At 43.0% G+C, this 22528-nt stretch overlaps 1 protein-coding gene across 5 annotated transcripts in view; it reads right to left on the minus strand.

Moving 5' to 3' along the window:
- LOC122720948 (agrin-like) overlaps positions 1–22528 on the minus strand; it is a 233693-nt gene that overhangs the window by 75239 nt on the left and 135926 nt on the right. The window lies entirely within an intron of this gene.

Raw genomic sequence — 22528 nt, forward strand, 5'->3', positions numbered from 1 at the left:
TCGGGTTAGCGATTCGGCCGATCGGCCAATTTTCGCCCGATGATTTTATCAAAATATTAACGCCATTTGCATCGGCGACCTGCACGCGCCATCCCTTCCCCCCCTTCTCGCGAATGGAATCGTTGGAATGTATAACGACGACGCGTGGACGGGGTGTAATTCGTGTAATTCCGCTTACGAAAAATTACGTTGAATCGCGGGGGATAGAAGACTAGTGGAGAATATCCGAGCGGAATATCGAAATGACCAACCTCCTCCGTACGTAATTAAACGATGAAACTATTATCTTTGATAATCCGCAAACCCTCCTCCTTCGATAGTCGAGGGGAGGAAACCGGGGATAAAACGAAGAGAAAGCTGCGCTCAGTGGCTACGTGTATTTAATCGGGGAAATAATGCGCATTATAACGCTATATATTTCTCCTCTTCTAGAGAAACTAATAATTTTTCTATTCTCAGTTGAAATTTTGAAATCTTCCTGATAAAACTAATCTACTCAGAGAGATCCGAAATAATTCTTCCTCCTAATTTATTCAACCAATCGATATGAATTTGGGTATCATTCGCATTTTCCATCAAAGTTTCACGCGAAAATGTTCCATTTATCCATTTCGAAAGAACCTTTTCGAAAGAATCGTCGGCGGAAGAAGGTCGCGCGTTGATTATAAGCCACGCGTTTCCGGGCCACCGCCCTCTGAAAATACCTTGGGAGAGGGGCGTGTGTGTCCTCGCAGCGGGGGCGGAGGACAATCGACGCAAGGATCTCCGACAACTCCGTTCCGCGGTTATAAATTCGTGAATACGTAACCACGGGGACGAGGACGAGGCTGTTACACGCGTCCGTTTCGCGTCATACATATTCATGCCACGGTGTCACGATGCTGTCTACGATGTATAATACGCTGTCTCGTCGGCCGCCTTTTAATTTCGATACCCGTTCCGTCCCTTCCAAGTCGTGAACCGAGGTTACCGCGAGACGCTAATCACAGAGCGAGAAATGGACGATAACGAGCATCCTTAATCGAGGCGTGAGAAGTACACTCGAGACAACGGTTCTTCTTTCGCACGAACATCTCCGTCTCTTCGCTCCAAATTGAGCGTGTAAGGAATTTTACGTACATAAATAACAATAATTTCGTTCCGCTTCGAATTATCGAATTATTGTTTGATAAACAACGTTGCGAACAACGTCGTGGTAATAAGAAAAAAGAGAAGAGAATTCGAATTTGGAATTTGGAGGAAATATAACGAATGTCTCGAGACTCGAGGAGAGAAAAAGAAAAAAAAGAAAACGATTATTCTATCCTCTCTCGTATTTAATCGGGATTCAATGGGCCTCGATGGAACGACCAAGCCTCGACCAAAGCTCCGGACGAAGATTAACCGAGGAGTACACTCGAATAATATCGGTGGACGACCCAGTTTCCCAGTTTCAATCCGCTTTTCTTTTTCACCGAAGGTCCACGCGATTTGTATCTGACCGGGGCAAACAAGGCGAGCAGCGCCATCGCGGCGTGTCGTGAATATTTCATCGGTCGACGGACGTAAAGACGAATCCTTGTGCATGCACGGCTAATTAATCTCCGCCCGTACCGATTCAGGGATAGGGAGATAGAGATGCGTTGCGGATAGAGAGACGGAGGAACGAAAGAGAGGGAGGCGCAAGGAGTACGTGTAACGATAATGGCGCGTTCTCGTGCGATAATTTATCGTTCGTTGCGATCGCCACGCTGCAGGCGGAATGTACACGGGGGTGGTAAAGATAACATTGAAAAGCGCGGTTGTAAAAGACCGTGTGCGTCGAGGGGATCAAGGCTGAGAGATCCAGGGGGTCGAGTGAAGGGAAAAGGAGAGAAGTGGGAAAAAAGAGGAGAGGGAGGATGAAGGGTGGAAGGGTTGCGACCCGGGGTGACGAGAGTGAGAGAGAGAGAGAGAGAGAGTTTTCGAGGTTTGCGGTATACACGAGAGGGGAAAATTAATTTCCCGTCGCTCGTAAAATCGTCGTAAAAAACCGAAATCACGCGTGCGATAGGCAAAAATGGGGGAAATTTAGGTGGAGGGTAGGCGGAGTGAATTATCAATAGGTCGAGAATCGAGGGCGTAGGGGATCTTGTTTAATATCTTGCACGTCACCTGCAGTTCGAACTTTCGTTATTTCTCTTTTTTTCTTTTTTTTTTTTTTTCCCCCTTTCACTACTTTTCTCTTCGCTCTTTCAACTTTGTTTCCCCGTCCCTCTCCGGTTTCCGCGATCTCTCAATAGGGAGAGGAATTTTAAAATTTTTCCATGGGAGTTCTCCGCGTTTCCCACGATCTTCCATCCCGTCGACTTTTCTTCTTTTCTTTTTTTTTTTTTTTCCTCCTTTCTTTCCAACCCCCGTTCTTTGGTTTCCCCGCTCGATGAGGAAGCTTGATGTCGAAACGACTCTTTTAGGTGGCATTAAATTCGTGGAGGAGGAGATCTACCATTCAGAAGAATAAAAAATCGAGACATTTTCATTTTCTATTCGTTCGTTTGAAATGGATAATTAGGATCAATTCGATGATATTCACTCAACGTACTGTGCAAGGCTCGAAAACCTTTATCCATAGAGAAGGATAATAATATCGAGATTACAAGTTCAAAGATTATATTTAAAAACTCCATACGTTTCTATAGATATCAATCTCTACATACACAAGGACAAAACTGAAGATAAATGCAATAATTTATAAAAAATCGAACCGAAAATCCAAATTTATAATTACAACGAATCGAAAACTTTTAGAAACTCAAAAATTAATTTAATATAACCAACCACCTCATCCTTAACCAATCATCAACGTGATCTACTTTCACATACGTATTCGATAAACTAAATTAAATTTAATTTGAATTATTAAAAAAAACCGATACACACATACACACACTTTTACGTTAATTCTTCGATTTCGATCTATTCTCTGATCTGAACTCGCGGATACCTTCGACTGTTGGAAAGAAAACATTTCCAATTCCAATTCCATCTCTTACCCCATTCACCTCGCGTTTCTTCGTAAACACGCGTTACTTCGTAAATCGTAACGGCGAGGATCGTAAGCTCGGTGCTCGGGGCGTATTTCACGGTTGTTTTACAACACGGGGAGGGCCGTGAAACGAGCTAACGGCTCGATTTTCCCCGGGAAACAAGCGGGATCGGCGCCTCGTAAAACCGGAAGTAAAGAGGGTCGCGGGGTTCATTGTTCGTCGGTGGTGGTCGGGGCAGAAACCGGAAACGGGGCTACAACTTTCGCCCCCGCGAAACTTTCGAATTGGCGGTGACGCGGCCGAGCGGAATGTCGAAAATTTCACCACGCGGCCGGACGCCCCGCCCGTCCAAACGAATCCAAGTATTCCGATAGTTGCACCCGTTGCGTCCAACGCCAGGGTGCAAATTTTGTTTCGCCCAACTTTTCACTCGCCTTCGAAAATCCAACTCCTCGTTTCTCTACTCGTTTCTGTCCGAGCCTCCGCTTCCAATTATTCCGATTCGGTTATTCTCTCGCCCGATCGAAGACTGATTTCTCCCTAATCTTAATACAACCACGAGAAAGATTTAAGAATGGATATGTTGAAGCGAGAGAAGTCGACGATCGAGAATGATAAAAGAAAAGTGAAAAGAAAGGTGAGTAAAAATTAAACTTACTCGTTTTAAAAGAGTAGAAGCGAATAATATATTATACGTTTAGAAATCGGATCCTGTGTCATCGAGGAAGCCTGTGCACGTGGAAGGATATACATTTTTGGTCGATTCTTACCCGGATACGACGAACCAACAGTTTTACGATCCTCTTTTACGCGGAAGAAGCGGGAAGGGAAAGTTTTTTCGTGCGACAGGAAAAACCGTATACGAATTTTCCTTTTCCCGGGATCTCTGACGCGGGAAGAAAGGAAGAGGAGAGAGAAACAGAGAAAAAGGATAATTGCATCGACTCGATTATTCCCGTCGCGTGGAACGTTATTTTTCCGCCGCGCCGCCTCCTCGAATTTTCCCTTCTCGAAATTCGTCCCGCCCGACCCTCGTAAATTATCCCCGCCTCCCCCCGCGACTAATCACGTCGTCGAACGTTCGCGAAACTTTGCCGGAAATGTTGCGGACGGGGTGCAACGTGGCGAAGTGTCGAAACGACAGGGTGAAGAGAGGGGAGGGGAGGGGGCTGAGTCCACCCCCTGCGGTGCAACTTTTTCGACCCGGAACGAACGTCCAGATGCTAAACGACCACCGAATTCCCTCCCCCCTCCCCCGAGCTCGCAACTTTTTTTTCTTTTCTTTCTTTTTTTACGAAGTTAAATAATTTTTCCTCCGCGAAGTGAGATACTGTGTGGGATCGAGGAGGTGAAAACTTTTTCGATCGTCAGTCCAATTCGTGTCGAGGGATGAAATATCCTCGTAATTTTAATTTAATCGGGGAGAAGAAATCGATATATGTTTCCGATTCATCTTTTTGACGTCTATGAATATCTGCCATCCCTTTCTCGAAGCAGGAGGTGGGGGTGATTCGCGGAAGGACCACGCGAGGGTCCACCGCGAAACTTTTTCAGGGATTTACGATTGGAGAGGCGTGAGTGAAACTTTTCACCACAGCTGAACGTTGGAAGAGGGAAAATACAACGGCGCATTCTCGAAACTTGGACAGACTCGGTTGTCCTAAACTGTTACTGGTCACGTAGTCGAGATAAGTTACTCCTCCTTTGAATTCTGAGTAATCAAATTTCTTTCCCCTCTCCGGAAAAAGGAAGAGAGGGGAAAAATTTAAATTTGGATTTTAGAAATTTTCGATTTTAGAATCGAGAGAAACGTGATGAATATCGAGGTGAATAGCGATAAAATTAGCTTTAGATATGCAATCAGGGAGAGGGGGGGGATCGTAAACTGCATTTTCGTCGAACGACGATAAACGACGACGGCTCGAATACCCACCGTCGGTTTCGCGTATTAATTAGCCGTTATTGCCGTGGATATTTTTCGAGTTCATCGAATACTCGATGATCCGATCATTTTTAATCGGGGGGGGGGAGAGGAGGCCCATAAATTTCTCGAACATCGGTTATACAACGGTAAACAGGGGGCGGCCTTTTTAATTACATCCGCGCCGTTTGGCGCTCTCGCAGGTGCAAGTTTTTTCCCTCCTTCCCTCCCTTCTATTTATTTTAACCATCCCTCAGTGTCAACGAATTTCGGTAATTTATTATAACTCCCGGCAAATTCCCCGGTTAACTGCATTCGACCCCGAAATTACATTCCGCTCAAAATTTGTTCCGCCGTCCTCCACCGTCAACCTGTTTAACATCAAACAAAATTCGAAATGAATTTCAACGACCGTTTCGACTCTTCCCTCCCTCTTTCCCTCCCTCTCCGCCGCCCTGTTTATCCCGCCCGAACAATTGCGCCTCAAAACTGCGCGTATTTACGCGCGAATAGAGCCGCTTATTCAAACTCTCTCTCTCTCTCTCTCTCTCTCTCTCTCTCTGATAGAGATGGATTTGGAAACGACGAAGAGGAGGGGAAAACGAAAGAGAATTAATTGTTATTAATTCGCTTCGGTTCTATTATATATTGCGATCATTTTCGGGAACGATAAACTGGGAACGAAACAAACGAACGAAACTTTACATGAATTACTTTCATAAAATTTCGTTCGTACTTGAACGTCCTCCTTTCCTACGCGCTTTTTCCAAGTCTCCGAGTCTCATATTTCCTATGTCGTAGTGATCGAATCGATCATTTTCAGCCGCGAGAGGCTGACGATCTTGAAAACGTTTCGAAAAACGTTCGTCTCTCCAGACGAATTCGTAATTAAATCGCCGATTAAACACATGTTAGCCAGGACATCGAAATAACGCGGTGATAAATTATCAATTAAACTCGTAACAAATCGCGGAGATCCCCACCAGATAATTTCCACGTTCGATTCGGGAGAATCGCACGCGTCGAAAGCCGGGATATCAAGTGCGGAGTGTAATTAACGAGCCAATAAAACCGCGGCCGCTTATCAGAAATTATTTTAATCCTCGATTACGAGGGGAGGGAGGGGAAGAGAGAGAGAGAGAGAGAGAGAGAGAGAGAGAGAGAGAGAGAGAGAGAGAGAGAGAGAGAGAGAGAGCTCTTTCTGCAATCCGATATTACGCGGGGACTGGATTATTTCGCGCTTATTCACCGTCCATTTACACGCGCGGCGTATCCGCTTCGATCTTTCAACGAGATGACTTTTCGTTTCATTGAAAGTTTTTACGGATGGATCCGTATATTGGAGCGTTTGAATTTCGATACATGACGGGTGAGGGGAAGATCCGAGGATTTATGGAATTTATGGAGAAACGATTATGAAAAATGTGATTTTAAGAAAATCAAGATCGCTTGAAGACGATGGTCGGCACAAATCTACATCGAAGCAAAATTTTAATCAAACTTCGAATTGTCATATATTAAAGGAAACGCGTATTAAGAGACAAATTCGATTTGCAGATAATGTAATTAAATTGTACGATCATTTTTAATTGTAAGTTTTCGTGTATATATATATATACGCGATTTTGATCTGCAATAATTGAAATAACAGAAACTTCTCGATCATCTGGTACGACTCTTGGCGAAAATGGCGTTGAAACGATGTATCTTTCGCCGAGTTACGAAATATCGCTGCGCGTTACAGAGAAACTGTGGAAGGAAGCGGGGAAGTTAATAACTCAAATTTCATCTGTCATCCGTATCCCACTTGTCTTACCGTTTCGTCCTTATAGTCCCGAGGCACGAAACTTCGCTCTCGAGAAAAGTTGGCCAGGCTTCTTTGGTCATTGCCGCGAGAAGGCGAAGTTGAACGGTTCGAGAATGAATTTCGCGATGGATAGATTCGAATGAGTTTCCTTCCTTCCAATTTCGATTACTTTGATTGCGATCAGACAAATTATAAAATATATGTAATAACATATCCGTATTCCGCTCGAAACGCGAAGAAATTTCGTGAAAAGTTCCCCGCGAAAGCTCTCCAAAACGATTCTCCAAGGTTCAAGCACGAGAAGCAATCGCCAATCGTTCTCGAAGCTCGTTTGAGGGCGTCGCGGTACACCGACACGGTTCACCTCCCAGTTTATTTCAATTATTTAAATCCGTGACCAACGCGTCCCCCTAGATCCCCCTTTAATTCGCTTAGGATTCGCGCCAGGGGTGGATTGAAATTCGGATGCTCCGCGATCACGTCGAGGATTTGAGCGCGCGCGTACATTCGTACATGTTTTTAACCTCCTTCCATCCAATATCCTCTTCCCACGACAGACCGTCCCAATTTTGAATTCGCACCCGCCGGTTTATCGAAATTCCTGCCCTCGTTCCCTTCGATCGACGAACGAGCTCGAAACGCCCAAGGAATTCGAAGCCACCGTTTTCGCCGACGCGGTGAATTCTGGATCCGATCGAGGGCACGCGTCCCGTTTGTCGCGAGTTTTTTCCAAAAATTTACCACCCGACGAAACCCTCGAAAATTTTTCTTTTCTTTCTAAAAAAGTGGAAAAGATGTTTGGAATTTCGGTAGTTGTAATTGGAGGGAGGATATAGATCAGAGAGGTTGGGGGATAAATGGATTAATTCAATTACTCGGCAAGGCGTATAAGGAAAGTAGACGTTGCTCCAACTGGAGGAGACGTTACACGACGAGGCCACCGGTGGTTGCGGCCTCATGAAATTACATTCGTAACGCGTCCCCTATGCCCGGGTGTATCGTGAATCGCATGCGAGCGGAAGGCACGAAGGCCATTGCGACAATGCATCCGAGCGGAAACGCGGTATGATCGAGGTGGCTAGGTCGAGCTAATGAGAACAGCCTGCGTGCAATCACGCGTGACTTTCGATCGTTTTTTTAATCATCCCCCCTTCTTGTTCTTCCGATCTCGTAACGATATTTGGAAAAAAATGTTGATCGATCGAGCAACATCCCAAGGGGGATGGAGAAGGAGGAATTTAAATTGGCCGATGCTGAGAAATTCCGGGAGGTGTGCCAATAATTGTTCAAGCTGGTGGCTCTGCCACTCGCGAGTGGAGCGTAGCCGCGATATAGGATAACCTGGATTCGGGACACGCGTGAGCAACATACCATATTATTTCGGTCCAAGGAGTGATCGGGTTGGCAACAGTTGCACAGATTCACGGCGACGAATCGGTCGCCTTGCCTCGGCAACGTCGACAAGAGTCGATTCGAAAGAAGGGAAGAAGACTTTCCTCTTCGAAACGGTTCGCAAAAAACGAAGAAAATTCGTCGATTTCGGTTTCAGAGGATGGTTTCGCGCGAATTAATACGAAATATAATATACTGTATATTTTTTTTTTTAACGAGAATTTAGTTACATTATTTACGGGAAATTCTCGAAATAATTTTATTGGACGCGTCGCCATGAATATTGAATATATGAAACGTGTGCATATATTATTCCGAATTCTGTAACGGGTATAGCGTTACATTTGTATTTAATAAACGACTGAAAGTTGGCCGTTAAATTGAAGGGAGGGTTTTTTTGTCGAGCTTCGCAAGGAATATTTAATTAAATTTAACGATACGAAAGTATCGGAAAGTTCAAATATCATAAATATCACGAGGTGATGGAAATGTTGTTCGATTAAAAATTGATTAAATTTTACTTTTGATGCTTTAGATAGAATCAATCGTTTATTTTAACTTTTCTCTTTCTTTTTTTTTTTTTTTTTTTTTTGCAAAGTTTTCAATATTACCAGAACAAGCAATCTGATCTATTATAAATCGATTCCTGAATCATACTTGAATTATCTTTTTATTTATTCTTTTTTTTCTGTCTCTCTCTCTCTCTCTCTCTCTCTCTCTCTCTCTCTCTCTCTCTTTCTCTCTCTTCCTCGAAAGAGTTATGAATAATTCGAACGAATCCGCGAATAGATCGTTCCGCGGAAATAAATTAATACGGTGTAAATTGATGCTAGTACCGCTGAATTGATAAATAATCAATCGTGGAGTATCATATTGGCAGATCGACGCAAATCGTCGTGTCAAAAACACGAGGCGCCAGGAACTGGTTGCACCGGCAATGGCGACAGCTGCCAGCAGCACGGTCGATTTTACATTTCGAAGACGCATCGTCGAACGATGGATGCGTTTCTGTGTTTTTCGGTCTGTATCGAAATAAAATATATATATAAAATAAAATATATATATAAAAAAAAAAAGAAAAGAAAAAAGAGAAAGAGAGAGAGAGAGAGACAGAAAGGAAAGAACGATTAGAAAAGAAAGGAAAAAAAACTGATGTATCGTTGGAAATATTTCCCGCGCGGCGAAAGTTTCGAAAATTGTAAATATTCTCGGTCCATCGTATCGCAAATACGACAGATTTTTCATTTTTTTTTTTTTTTGTTTTCCCTCTCTGAAAATCGAGCAAGCGACACGCATAGACAGAAAGGGACAGAAATACACCGAATTCCAGTGTAAAATTTCGCATGAAATCTACGCGTGACTTCCCTCCAACACGGGCGCAATTTCTACAAAATGGATAACGAAACATTGGAATTTTTCCTTTTTTTTTTTTTTTTTTTTTTTTCTCTCCCATATGGAAACAGCCGGTATCGCGCCAGCGCTTCAATCCAACCCCGAAATTGTCCCTTTCGGGGATACCCGTGAACACCGGTCGGTTTCTATTCCGCCATAAAATTTAAATTTTAAAAGGCCGTTCGAGATGGACGCGTGAGATCCGACTCGAGAGATCCAACTTTCGTGGCTCTCCGCGGAGCCACTTACGCGATCCTTACTGGCATAGTCTGTCTGACTGCAGCGGAAATCCTCCAATCACCTTACCACCATCACCTTGCTCCACCAGGAATGTGCGTCGATTTCTTCTCCCCACAGTTTCTAATTTCAAAACTGTCCACACACACACACACACACTAAAGACGAGAAACCCATTTTCCAACCCGACTCGTCCTGTACTCGACCGTCTAAAGGGGGTAGCAACTATCCCCTGGCCATGCTGCCATCTTGAAAACGGCCGAGGATAAAACATAAGAGGCGGGACAGTTAGGCGGTAAATACATGAATGCGGGATGAGTTGACTTCCGCGTGCCACGAGGTTACGCTAGACGCTCGTTCAATCTTTATGAAAATGGAGCCCCGTGTTTGCCAATATCGCGCGAGTGTGCGCGTCCAGTGGAATGTGGGTCGGGTTTATTCCATAGAAGAGTCGATAACCGGGTAGTCCGCTTGCTAGACGGTCAATTTGAAATTGATATTTTTCGTGTGTGGTACCGTTGTTAGCCTCTCTCTCTCTCTCTCTATCTATCTATCTATCTATCTATCTTCTTTTTAGCTCGTTCTTTTTATTTTCGCTCCTCCTCTTCGTATCTAGAAATAAACGAGAGAAAAAGAGAGAGAGAGAGAGAGAGAGAGGAATATTAAAAATCGGTGAGCACACATTCGAGTATTCGAATTGGAAAGATAAAAATTTCATTCGGAGCGAAGGATAATAGAAGGGACGACGGTACATTAACAAATAGACTATGAGATTGCGGTTGAGCGCGCACAATGGCCGAGAACTCGAATTTTTAACGGAGGCTGCAGCCGAAAATCGTCGATTTATTTCGCTCGATATTGATTTTTATATATCAAACCTGGCTACAACCGGGGGCAGGGAAATTATTTCCGGGGAGAGAATGATAAATCGTTATATCTATAACGGCGCTTGGTTATTGGAAATTATTTTCCAAATACGATCTTCTATTTTTTTTTTTTTTTTTTTCGTTCAGTAGTATAGTGAATTTAGAGGTAGGTAGGAGGAAGGGAACCGTTCGATCATCCATTCCCCGGTTCTCCATCCAGAACTAATACCAAGACAAGTTTTAACAATCTGGAAGAGCAATATTACCTCGTTACTCCGGTCCTGGTTGCGCAATTAACCCGAGGAAACGAACTTTTTCTCCCAGCCTTTTCGAGGGAAATCTTTTCCCCTTATAGTGGTCGTACACGAAGAGACAAGGCCGTTCGAAATTTAATGGGCGGGACAAAGTGACGGGGCATGAAAAAAACTTTGATTCGAAAAAGCATCAAATCCCTCCGGGGGCTTCTTCGTTAAGGGCTTCGTAAAAACTTTTCTACCTCCTTAAACTGGCCTACCACCACCACCACCATCGCCCTCGCTCTAATTAGTTCCCTCCCCCTGTCTTAAAGTGGTGCTGTCGAAATCGTCTACCCTCTACGATTTAACGTAAAAAAGAAAAAAAGAAAAAAAGAAGAAGAAAGAAAAAGAAGAATTCAAGTTGCTAAAGATAAAACGTCTTACTCATCTCCTCACCCCTATCTCTCCCTCCCTCTTCACCCTCTTTTCCGCTTGCCTTGTGGCTGCGTCGAAGTTTTTCCAGGGAGAGGGGGAGATCTCGCGAAAGCTTTGCGTACGGCTGACTCTCTATCTACCGTAAGGTGTGTCAAGGGGGAAGTCGGAAGTTTTGCGAGAATTTCGATACGTGAGCGACGAGACGGCAAAGGAGGGAGGGGGAGGAAGGGGAAGTGGAAAAATTGGACCGGAACCAACGACGATGAAATCGAGGAGAGGAGGGTATATACGAAAAAGGGAATCGTCGATGCTTCGGCTTTAAATAATTCACCTTTGTTTGACGAACGGTTCGAAAGTAGCGCGCCGCAGCGTATAGTCAAACGTACTTAATTTCGCTGAATTATTAATTTATCGAGAGAGAGAGAGAAAAGGGGAGAGAAGAAATCTTCAATCGGTTTCATTTCGCAATTTTGAATAATTGACGTTAACTTTCCTTTTTTTTTTTCCAGAATTCTTCGATCGTCGCGTTGTTTTTGCCCCAAAAAGCTGCAGTGATTGCTTAAAAAGAAAGAGATTAATATTGGACGGGGAAATCGCAATGGATGGTACGCGGGAATAATTTTTAACAACGGTGGTGACACCATCCGGTGACAAATAACCAGTTTCGAAACAGCGTTTGTCCCAAAAAGGAAATACACGTCACAGTGTCAAACGAGAAGAAAGGTCGGCGTGAACGCGACGAGAATAGGACTCTCGCTGCAACTGGAATAAGACCTATACTGCGAAACAAATGAATGGTTGCCGCGCGTCCAGATAAGTGGAATCAGCCACACAGGTCAGACAAATGGAACAAGTTCGTACGTTCGTCGGGTGTATGCACGATCAAACCACTGGCGGTACGTGCTCGGCCACGTAGAAAGAAATTCTACTCGACGTGGTATCCGAGTAGCGCGAAAGCATTATTGCGCACAAGGAGAATAGAAATTGCTCGATCATCGACGAAATCCCTATTTCCATATTAAGAAACGATATGCACAGATATGTCGCGCAAATAGATATTCGATCTCGATGTTTCGCCGATTACCAGCAATACTTGAAAAGTGTTCACCTTCGATCGATAGTTTAATCGTTGTTTTCGAAAATCCAAAGCGCGCGCGAAATTTCAATATAAAGCCGAGGTTAAAAAGATCGTGGAAAGAGTACACGCGAACAAAGGAAATTTTTTTACGCGTAACGGGAGTAGTTTTGCGTAGTTGTAGGGAAAATAAAACCACCCGGCTTTTAAAGAGTCGGGAAGGGGGAAGGGGAGAGGAGGTACAGAGACAGAGAGATTGCAATTTCACGCGACCCGGAAATTGTGCGGCGAGTTTGTTTGGAATGCACGAGGCCGCCGTCTCGAATGGACGTCGTCGCGTGTCCGCCCCTCGTGATTCGTCAACTACTTTTCAATTCGTATTCCTCGTTCGTGCCCAGTGAAACGTTATTCGAGGCTTGCTCGTCATAATTGGGAAATCGGGCGATGACGTGGCCCGATTACAACTTACACCTGTTCTTTCCATCGTTCCCTCCCCTTTTTTCGTGGCAACAACGACTTTGAACGATATAAATCGAATTTGATATTTCTCTGAAGTCTTCGCCTTCGTATTTTAGAGAACGTATCCTACACGCAATTACGAGCTTATCGTTCGAGCGCTCTTCGAAAGAGCGGATTCGATAAGGTGGAGGGGGTGGAGGAAGGTGGGGCGCAGAAAAGGGAAGGCGAAGGTGGTCGAGTATTGGCGGTGGCAGGTATTAAAGCATTTGTCAGCCGGGGTGAATATTAGGGGGAGGCTGCTACACTTATTAGCGTGCGCCTCTATGCATGGCTCGGTGCCAACTAGTTACGAACCGGAGGTGAAGTCCGAACGCGTACTCGAGACCAGAAACCGGGCTATGCATACTTAGTGTCCCGCTTGCATTCGTCCCGGGTGGTCGGAGCAGGGAGGCATACCGCAGGAAAAACTGTGAAGTAGAATGAAAATGGGAAACGGCACGTGGGTGTGCAATAGGGTGTATAAATAATGTTCGAATTATTTTTGTTTCGCATTTTTGAAAAGATGTTCCCTCTTCAAAACTCGAAACGAGGATGAACGATATTTCGAACGGTGTTAAAAATTTCAGATCGAATTGGTTACCATGGAGTAACGATCGATGGTTCATTTCGAACGTAATAAATCGATTCGAAAGAAGTAGATGGCGGTGGCGCGATGAATTTTTCCTTTTATTTTTACTCTCTCCCCCCCCCTTTATACTCTTCATAAATATATTAAAGTTTTTTGTTCAACGTATATTAAGCTTCTTGTGTGCGTGATGAATATTGCGAAGATGGATTTGGGGATGTTTTTGTTCTTGAGGGGCTCCACACGAGAAAATTCTCGTGATTTATGTATTGTGAAATTAGATTCTTTTGATTTATTCGGCAGTGGATAATACTATACGACAATATACGACAAGCTTGTAAAAATGCTCTTCGACGACGATTGAAATTAAATCTCTGTTTTCTTAAAGAGATAGGATGAAAATAAATTTGCACGCGCATTTCACTAGCTCGTATTCGAAGTTATAGAGTTGTAAGACATTGACCGTTACCGGGAAACGAGAAGGAGCCCGTATCCACGGCTTCTCCGTTACAGATTGTTACTTCGAATCCCGTGAAAAATGCCGCGCGCTATTTTTCAGGATTAGCCGTGGAGCTGGGGAACGGATAGGAGGTGAGGGCGAAAGGATAGGGGGAAGAACGGGGAGGGGTTTGGAGAGAAGGCGGGTCGGACAAAAGATGAAATACGAGATAGATAAATAAAGAGACAGACGAGGTATGTTATCGTTAAGAGGTGGAATTTATCTTGCTATTTAATAATTTTATTATACCCTCGTACAAATGGATGAAGTTTTTTCGAGGATACGAAATCTTTGAGAGACTTGTTCATACTTGTTCTTTCGTAGAGGAGTCGTACTTGTTATTTTATTTTTCGTTTGACGCGGGTCACGGTGTTTTTCGAATTGAATCAAAGTGTACGAAGAAGAAATTGAGTGGAAGTTTATTTACCCCGTTGTCGAGAACAAATCGAGAAGTTAACCAGAGAACGGTGAATCGATTAACAAGCTTTGTAGCCTTTGTCCAATTTTTATTTACCCCTCTCCTATCCTTTGAAATTTAGATAAAAAAATTTTGTCGATAAAATTTAATAAAATCATGCGCAGAATTTCTGAAACGATCGATACATTGAAACTTTAATCAACATGGTTTCGTGTTCTTCGTTTTATTTAATAACTGGGTAAATATTATAATTTTTAGATCGATCACGGGTTTAATAACGGGCACAAATAATGAGCTGAATAACGAATGCGCGATATTCTTTAATACTTAATATATGCACCTCTCAATAATGTATCACTTTAATATTACCCCAATTTTACGTGCATAAATTATGAGATTACGAATCTGATATAATATACACCATTTTGGAAGCTATTCAGGTTAATTTATAAAAATTAATCTTTCCTCGTTTGACACGCAAATATTAAAAAATTAAACTTGCTTCTAAAAAAAAGGGAAAATAACGATCACATATGTGATCGAATAGAAATTGATGATGAAATATGATAACACGTTAACGCATGATCGAATGCGTATAAAAAGAAGAAGAAAAAAAAAAAACAAGATACAAGAGGGGTATGTGTGACGGTAACGAGAGAAGAGGGTGGAAGATTTACGGAAAGGTAGGTTGGGACGAAAATAGAGAAGTCTTTATGGCGAGGTATAACTCATGGGTCTTATTGAAACTTCCTCTCGAGAATGGATTAAGACGGCTCCCCTACGAAATTTGTCGAAATTTCCAGCTCGCGTAATTTATTCCCAGTCCCACAGACTCCGGAAAACTTACATCCCTTTCATCACTTTTCTCCCTTCATCCCCATTCTCTTTCGAAATGCTCCCGTTGTGAGACAGCGTCTCCGAATTTTTCGAAAATAAAACGATAAAATTCGCGCGTTTGCTCCTCGATTGTCGAGAGAAAGAAGAATCGAAAGATTTGTCTTTACTTTCGTGAACGCTGTTATATATCAAAAAAAAAAAAAAAAAAAAAAAAAAAAGAAAGGATCGAATAATTTCTGTCTCAAAATCCCAATTCCCAATTCAACTGCGCACCTTGTTCTTCCAATTATCCGAAATATCATCGTAGAATTCGGAGCGGATTGAACGCGCTAGGATCATAAAGCGCAGTCTGTTTCCTAATCCATACGCGACAATGAATACTCGCAGCTCTATGAGCCCGCGGCTGTATCGCCTGCATGCAATCATAGCGGATGTTGTTATTTACTTTACATCCAGTTTGCGCAATCTCTATCGCGTAAACACGCGTAGATATACGGAAAGGAGGATGGAGAAGAGAGGAGAAGGAGGAGGAGGAACGCGTGTTTCATGCATATTCCGCGACTCCAACGAGATACGTAAATGGAACGCGAGAAACAGTCGCGAAGCTATCGAGTAAACGATTCTACGATTTATCCTGCCTTATCCACGAATCGTTCTTTCCGCGCTTTCGATCGTGGACAGATGGAAGAAGAGGCGAGCGAGGATCTCGAAAGATTTTTCTCTAAACGTTCCATCGAAGCACGTAAATTTTTCCTCGTGTTTCATAACGGTTTTAGGGATCAAATACAGTTTCTTTCTTCTTTCTACGATTATTAAAAGTATCTTATGCTAATTCGTTTGGAAGAGGTACGAGGAGAAATTCAATATGTCTCGATGATAAATCCTTGGTCTGTACGTTCCCTTTCTTGATTATGCATGTACGTCGCACACGTACCGCCATTCGTCTGTCTGCCATCTAATATCGTCGAGGATTTGCACCCGTATCGCGTGTCACGTTTTTCGAGCGGGCACATCTGCACTCTCATCTTAGATTCGAACGATATTATAATATTTGCGCATAGCGGCGCGAGAAACGTTTGCGATATTCCTATACGTGGACACGGTCTCGAATGAATCATGTTGAGAATTCATGGGACATATTATAAATGGGAATAAATACATCTAATAATATATATATATATACATACATAAAATTGAAAATAATAGAAAATCTAATTAAATTCCAGGACACTGAATTTTTAAATTCTAAACGTGCATTCTAAGTCTAAAACGGAGAATGAAGATAACTCGTAGCGCGCGGTACGCCAAAAAATAATTCAAGAGCATAGCCGCATAGTAGAATGAACCAGTATGCGGTCGGACAACCGAGCAAGAAAACTAATACGCGGGAGTGGATAACGTTGAAATTATTCCCCGGGAATGAAAATAAAAATATTCTCGGACGACTAAGTGTCACGGGATTCCTCTCGAATGAACAGAGAGACCGAATTTAAAAAAAAATGGAATCGAAACACGTATTTCCACGGAACGAAAAATTAATTAAGTAGCATCGAAACGCCGTAAGAAAGCGAATTCTTTCGTTCGTTCTCCTTGGACGAACAAGAAAACGAACGAAAAAGGAGGGAAGGGAAAGAAGAAAAGAGAGGTGAGCTTGGACCGGATATGAAATTGCGTGACGGTGCCGCGTGAAACGACTTGCTTGTCGTGTTTCCGCCACGTGACACCCATACCGCCCTTCCTCCCCTCCCCCTCCGCTGCGCAGAAAGCCTTGAAAACCAAGAGCCGTACGCCATCGAATTCCCTCGCGTGCGATTCTGCTTGCTTACACCCCCGTGTCTGCCCCATAAGGTCGCGCGAGATGCTCGCCTCCTATCTCTGTTTACAAGAGCGGGTCCGCGGCTCCTACTTTCCCCGCTTTCCCCGCTTCTCGCGTGTAAACGCGTGTAAAGATGGGACCGGCGGGGAATTTCATATTCCAAGCATGGACCGAGGGGGAATTTTCTTTGAGCATTTTCGCCCTTCTCACGCCGGGGGCGCCGAGCCGAACCAGCTTGGATGGGTAGGAAATTATCGTTGCTACGCTTGTATTCGAGAAAGGGAATTGGTTAAAAAATTCGGAAATATACTTGGTGTATAATATGTTTAGCCAATTTGGCCGTTCGTTGGTAAGAAAAGTCTCGCGAAAGGAATATGGGTCTGATCAATTTGTTTGTATTTGTTACGTGTATTTATCCGAACGACGATCTGTGTTTATATAAATTTCGATGCATTAGCGTAGGAATCCAGAATATTTTATGTATAAGTTTCGGCCAATTTGGCCAGCGTTTTTCATAGGAATGGAGAGATCCCCTGGTGGAACTTGAGGATCCGATTGATTTGGAAGGAAACGAGAATTTTTGTTTCTATATGTGGTATTTATACACATGTACTGATCCAACCTCGATGTAGTAGAATCCAGAGTATTTTAACATATCTATATAATATAAAAATTTGTTCATTTTTCGTAAGGCTAATTACGATTCGTAACGATAGTTTAATTTATATAAATAAAATTTCGCAGTAGTTAAGATAATAATATTCGTATATATATATACGAATAAAATAATTCATACTTTCGAAAACATAATTTTCTTGCTAAGATAATTTCATAAATAATTTTTACGATTCTGATTATTCAAATTATAACTCTTATAACTACTGTGTATCGTTTCAAAGGGATTGCCAACGAAGCGTCTGAAGTGAAGATAGGCAACAACGAAATATCCCTCTTTCGAAGCGAGTGAGAGTGCTTACGCACGATATTTCGCGTAACGACATCAGCAACAATAGCGAAACGTGCATTACATAAACGAATCTACCGATTCAACGTCGTTATCAATCCTGGTGGTCGTTGAACGGAGTAAGAGAATAAGAGAATTAAATTTCGCGCGCGTAGCCTGTAGCCCATTGCGCGTGAATGGAGCCGTACAGATAAGGGTGAAGACAGAAAGAAGAAAAATGGCGTTGAGTCGGCAAGAAAGCGGCTGGATAAACAATACTGTTGCCTTGATTATCCGCTTGTACCCGCCCGTATACACCGTTAGACGGATGAACAACGCAATTTCTTACTTTTAATTCCGTTTTCCTGCTGCTTTCACCGTTCGTTTCCACCGGTATCCCATTATCCCAGCTTCATTTTTATTCCCACTGCCTCGCGTAACTCACGACTTCGCCTATAAACTTTCCCACGCAAAAGATTCGCACAATCATCTCCCAAAATTAATGCAAACCCTCCTCCAAGCTTATCAGAAAATAAAAACGACGATTACCAAAAAACAGAATCCACGAAGCAGCAAGTGGGCCGAGTGAAACGAGGAGAATGAATTTGGCGAGAAATTACAAATGTTCGGGGGATTGTCGCTTCGTAAACGAGTTGATTCGAGAGAAAGTGAAGGAACGCGGAAGGAGAAGGGCGGACGATATTTCACCGCGCGGGTATCAGGGGAGCTTATAACACGCGTAACCGTGCATTCTATATGTTGTTGCGCCGGTTCAACGTCATTATAAATCATAGCGCGGGGTAAGAATGCCGGTGGCGGAATTAAATTTCGCGGGGGAATGTTACCATTGCGGAGGGAGCGCGGGGTGGGGAGGAAGACCGGTAGCGGTTGGAAAGGGTGGTGGAGCGCGGAAAACAATGTTGCTCGGCCGTGTGTGTATACCCGCGTGTCTGTGTACACGTCTGTGTGTAAGCGTCTAGGACGATAGCTCGAACCCCGCTGTCCCATCAGTTATCGTCAAAACACCCTGAAAATACCGCAGGCTTCGCTCTCTGTAATAATTGAGGAGCAGGATGGGAGGAGGATGCTCGTGCACCGGAAGGAGGGGGAGGAGGAGAGAAGGTTACCACGAAATTGAGAGAGGTAAAATGGAAAACGGGCGAGTGATATTAAGTGGAAGTTTTACGATTTCGACGCGAGGCAAATTTATCTCGATTTTTTTTAGAAAGGAAAGAATAGTAATACGCCCGAAATTTTTAACCCGAGATCAGATTCGTCGTGCGAGAAATAATTGGAGACGACGAGTTTCCCGAAGTAGAAAGTAAGTAAACGCACGGTCGAACGAGGAGAAACGTTTTGTTCTCTGTGATTATGATAATAATAATAATAATAATAATACGATCTCTACGTGGTCAACGTACAAATGGTGTAGGTTACACGTCCGTGGTGGAATGGCCAGGCAACGTAATGAAACGTGCACACATGCACGCGTGCAAAGCAGGAAGCAAAGGGAATATTCGGTTTATCTCGAAAGTAGTCTGGAAAGTAATAGAGACACGGGTGTATTTAGAAAATGATAATAATAGAGATAAGCACCGTTGACAAGATGAAAGTTTATGCTGCAGAAACGTGATTGCGTAATTAATCACGTTTCTTTCTTTCTTCCTTTCCTTCTTTTCTTTTCTTTTCTTTTTTTTTTTCTTTCTTTTGTAATACATATTGCTGACTGTACGTATTAGTGTAGTAGGTATCATTCATCTTGGGCTAAAGAACGGAAACGGTAGCAACGTCTAGATAAAATTTGCGCTCTCCACAGAGAATAAATGATCCTCGAGGGAACGGGATGGTGATGAACTTGAACGTTCCTTATGCGCCTTTTCAATTTCTCGAATAGAGAGAACGAGGGAAGAAGGATATACCAAGTTTAATTATTTTAAACGGAGCGTATGGAAAATTGGAAAATTATTATTATTATTATTATTATTATTATTATTATTATTATTATTATTATTATTATATGGCGCCGGGAGAAAGCTTATAATTCGAAAAACTGATATTATTGAAATTCCTCCTCGTCGAGGCGAGTTAAATACTGGTACGTATTTCCTGACAATTAATATTAATTGTTATTTAATAACACCGATATTGGCATAACAATTTCTCATAAATGATATACGAGCCGATCATTAATCGCGTAACCGTCCGAGTTAAAATGTTGCTCGACCCCGCACAAATAACGGGGATACGATTTCTGTCGATGACACGATTTCAGAAACACTCTTACATTACATTTCTCTTTCTATACGAGAAATACTAAGAAGAGGAAGAGGTAGAAAAAAAGAAAGAAAAAAGGACAGAACGGGACGAATTTCTCGGTTTTTCTTAAAACAATGCCTCGATTTCGATTCCACCCCCTAAAGATGCTGACGAACGATCCACCCCGTCCGTGAAAAATACGCGAAACTCGCGTCCTGTATCATAACGACGCTCCCCGGAACGCATTAGTCGTTCACCCTTCATCGGATTCGCCTAAATCACGATCGAGGGATTCTCCCGAGGACTTGGAACGAATTTATATCCCACCTCCTGGATATTTTTGCCGCGAATACGCCATACCCTCTCCCCGTCTCTCGAGAGACGTGAAATGGTACGTGAAGCGTCACCAGGATCAGTCAACAACTCGAGAACGGGGAGAAAGGAAGTCGGTGAGACGCCATTCCGAAATGAAGATGTATGCCGGGGATTAAGTGCCCTTTCATATGGGGAGAGTCATGCGTAGGGGGAAAATTTTTTGAAATGGAGAAATTGGAGCTGAAATAATGTAAAATAACACCTTGGAGAAAGTAGATATATCAATGAAGATGAATCGTAAAGTATGATATTCCCTCATGAAGTCATTATACAGTTTCATAATCTTCTGCTAAAATAATTTAATTACACGCCATTCGCGTCGAGGAACGAACGTTCAATCACCGTTTTAATTGAAACTTTAGACAGCATGTTTTATTGGATCTCGTATTTGCGAGATTTCATTGCATAAACGTCAGCAACGAGACGAAACGATCAATGAAATTCCCAACACTTTTTCCCAACGAATCGATTAGCGCGTTCGATCTTTTCTTTTTCTTTCGTGTAAAATTCGTGTTAGGGGAAGGTGAAGGGGGCAATGCTCTCGTCCCATTCTGTCGAGACGAAAATGCTGGAAAATGGGCAGATAAGAAGGACTCGTGATATCGACGATTTATCGCCGCGGTAAATTCGATAAAAGTTGACCGAGCTGACTAGTAGCTTCGAGATGTAATGAAGTGTACCGAAGAGATAGTCCCCGATTAACTTAATTACATCCCATTGAGCCTTCGAGCCTTTCTCCAACGTTGGAAAAATCGCCGCTCGAATTATTCCGGATAACGATACCGAAACCCGTCCTCCCGCCCACGCGAAATTCGATTTCGATCGATTGACGATTAATTCGACGCTCGTTCGATAATTTACATCACAGTTATTAAATACTCCTTATCGCAGGATAAAAAAAAGATTCCTCCTTTGTTTGCGGGAAAGTAGAGGAAAGTAAAATTTTTCGAATTAATTCTCCTATATACATTATACTCGATAATGATTTTTAATCTGTTGTTTTATTAAATTTCTCGTTAGGGAAATTTAATAACTGGACGCTATAAAACGATCGGTTTATGGGCGAAACTGTGCGTGGCAAGTGACCACTACTACAACGCGGAAGAAACGGTAGCATTTCCGTGGGTGCAACGTGAACCGGAAACGAAAGGATCGGGGTTGGTATCCGGCTCGGAAAGGACCTCCCTTAAGCCGATAAGATTAATTTAATTTTCTCACGTTCTTCCTCTCTCTCTCTCTCTCTGTTCCTCGCTTCCGTATACACGATTACCGGGTTAAAAATAGCGGGAGGAATAATCTTGGTTAATCGGGAGAGATCTACACGGGGAAATTGTCAGTGGAATAAATTTTATCATTTTCAATTTCCCCTTCTGATTTCGCCTCGATCGATGAAATTCAATTTTCTTATGCAACTCGATTCCCATTTAAGAAACTCCATCCCCATAATGAGATTTCTATTTCGTTTCGCGAGATAAATTCGCGAGATCGACGAACGAATTCTGATCCTCTAGATTCTCCGAGTGCAAACAACTCATTCTCGCTTATCGAGGGGGAGGAGGGGGGCAGGTATTTGGAGAGTGTAAATCGGCGAATTCAATTCGCCGAGGTCAGTTTCTCGTCGCTCGCTATTTTATTCTCTCTTCGTCGAGATAAGATTCGCGAGATTCACTCATTGTCGACGCACGCCGGTTCGTAAGTATTTCGATAGAAGCGGCAGAAGATCGATGAAAACTGTTAACAAATAATAAGAAGGCGCGATCATCGGAACCTGGAAATAACGCGTGATTCGTCGAACGATTTCGCGCGAAAAGTTTCAATGAATTCGCGGGGAATCTCGTCGAGGATCATACGGGCGTGGAAATAAATTAAACAATCGGGAAATTTATGGTACGTATGTCTGAAGAAGTCTGATAACGGCGTTTCGTAGTCGGGGT

The sequence above is a fragment of the Apis laboriosa genome, unplaced genomic scaffold (assembly GCF_014066325.1).
Source record: "Apis laboriosa isolate Shangri-la unplaced genomic scaffold, ASM1406632v1 scaffold13_cov153, whole genome shotgun sequence".
Taxonomy (NCBI): domain Eukaryota; kingdom Metazoa; phylum Arthropoda; class Insecta; order Hymenoptera; family Apidae; genus Apis; species Apis laboriosa.